The following is a 2609-nucleotide window of genomic DNA, read 5'->3' on the forward strand; positions in this document are numbered from 1 at the left end:
TCTTTTTTCCTTTTTTTTTTTTGTAGGTTCTTATAGTTTATGACTAGAAGAAACCCGTTAGGACCATTACCTTTTGATAGTGAGATCGATCGCACAGTTCACAGAAACCAAAGAGAAATAGGGCAAAGCTTAAGATACATAGAGAACGAGCAAGAGGATGATATTCAAACCACAACCGAGGAGATGGTTGAAAACCAAGAAAATCCGCTACCTCTTGCGATTGCTGTAAATCAGAATCCTGCTCCAGCACTATGTATAATTATGCTAAACCTAATTTAACAGTAACTAAGTCAAGTATAGTTAGACCTACTATTGCTGCAAATAATTTTGAAGTGAAACCTAACACGATACAAATGATACAATAGTTTGTTCAGTTATATGGTTTGCAGGATGAGGATCACAATGCTCACTTCGCAAATTTCCTTAAATTTTGCGATACCTTTAAAATTAATGGCGTTTCTGATGACGCCATCTAACTTCAATTGTTTTCCTTTTCATTAAAGAATAAGGCTAAACAATGGTTGAACTCGTTACCACGAGGGTCAATAACTACTTGGGAACAAATGACCGAAAAGTTTTTATTAAAATATTTTTCACCGGCCATAGCGAAATTACATAATGATATCTCTTTGTTTGTACAGATGGACTTAGAAACTCTTTAAGATGCATGGGAGAGATGCATGGACTTACTGAGAAGGTGCCCTCACCATGGGTTACCACTTTAGCTATTGGATCAAACATTCCATAATAGCCTAAATCCTTCGACCCGAAATATGGTTGACGCAGTTGCTAGTGGAGCTATCACTAATAAAACACCTAAAAATGCTTATGAATTTATTGAAGAGATGTCACTGAATAACTATCAATGGCAAGTCATGAAGACTAAGCTGACTAAAACAGCAGGCGTTTATAACGCCGATTTGGTTACTATGTTGTCAAACTAGGTAGAACTTCTAAATAAAAAGATTGATGGTTTACTTGGTTCTACTCAGGTACATCCAGTAATGAGGTGCGAGACGAATGGAGGAGGAGCATGCACGGAGTATCAACCCTTCAACCCTAGCATCAAGGAAGAACAAGTTCAATATATGGGTAACAATAACTCTAGATCCCAAAATAACCCGTATAGTAACACTTATAATGCAGGTTGGAGGAACCATCCCAATTTCTCGTGGGGCGGTTAAGGAAATCAAAGACCACAACATCCTCCAGGCTTCCAACAACCACCCTACCAACAAGAGAAGAAGCCGAACCTTGAAGAGATGCTGTCTAAATTTATCTCGATGTCAGAAACCCATTTCCAAAACATCGAGATAGCACTTAAAAATCAACAAGCGTTGATCCAAGGGCTCAAAACTCAGATAGGCCAACTTTCCAAACTAATCTCCGAACGACCACAAGTTAGCTTGCCAAGTAATACTGAACCCAACCCAAGGGAACAGCTCAATGCGATTAATGTTCAAGATGAAGAAGGATTCGTTGAGCCTGAGCCAGAACAGAGGCAAGAAACTGTGGTACGCGGAGGTCAAGGTGAGGTAGAATCAATAAATGTCGAATATAAACCTCGTGTGCCATACCCCAACGCGACAAGGAAAGACCGCTCAGATGAACAATTTGGTAAATTCCTTAAACTCTTAAAAAATTACATATGAACTTACCATTTATTGAAGCTCTATCATAGATGCCAAACGCAATGAAATTTTTAAAGGAGCTTTTAGCAAATAAGCAGAAGTTGGATGAGGCGTCGCATGTGAAGCTAAACGTAGTTTGCTCAGCTATTCTACAGAATAAGCTACCCAACAAATTAAAAGATCCAGGGAGTTTTACGATTCCTTGCTTAATTGTTAGTTTAGATGTTAATAATGCATTAGCTGATTTAGGGGCTAGTATTAACGTCATGCCCTACAAAATGTTTAAACAATTAGGTCTTGGGAAACCCAAACAAACTAGGATGCGTATTCAATTAGCAGATAAAACTATAAGATTTCCTAGGGGTATTATTGAAGATGTGCTAGTTAAAATCGAAAAATTAATATTTCCCGTTGACTTCATTGTTCTAGACATAGAGGAGGATAGCAACACTCCTTTGATTTTGGGACGACCCTTTTTAGAAACTGCTGAAACTATTATTGATGTTGGCACAGGTGAGTTCACACTTCATGTGGGAGACGAAACAATCACCCTTCAAGCTCGCAATTCTGACAACACATCGAAAATTAAAGGTGATCGTCTAAACCATTCTACTAAAACTGACAATATGGTACAACCTACTTTGCAGGAAATGAGTCTAAAGGAAGTACATGAGCCATTTTCAAGCAATAGAAGAGGACCTATTCATGAAGATCGAAGGCTACAAATTGAGGAGCTAGATGAATGGCGGATGCATAAACCGAGAACACATGATAAACCAAAACTACGCCAGAACGAGCTCAATACCTTCCCAAATCAACTTAAGGTTGGAGATATGAAGTACTATTAGATGTCGTTGATCCTCACATTGTCACTACCAAACCGAGTGAAGAAATCCTTCTTACGGTACTTAGCATTTTCCCATTCGGTACAGTCGAGGTAAGTCATCCCAAGTTTAACACTTTTAAGGTAAAAAACAC

General features: G+C 38.5%; 1 non-coding gene across 1 annotated transcript; it reads right to left on the minus strand.

The window, feature by feature from the left end:
• Nucleotides 1-609: 609 nt before the first annotated feature.
• LOC128291143 (small nucleolar RNA R71) lies at nt 610-715 on the minus strand. Its single transcript, XR_008280919.1, has one exon. It is a non-coding gene; the product is annotated as a small nucleolar RNA R71 (small nucleolar RNA).
• Nucleotides 716-2609: the final 1894 nt, after the last annotated feature.

This window comes from Gossypium arboreum, chromosome 3, assembly GCF_025698485.1.
Source record: "Gossypium arboreum isolate Shixiya-1 chromosome 3, ASM2569848v2, whole genome shotgun sequence".
Lineage (NCBI taxonomy): Eukaryota > Viridiplantae > Streptophyta > Magnoliopsida > Malvales > Malvaceae > Gossypium > Gossypium arboreum.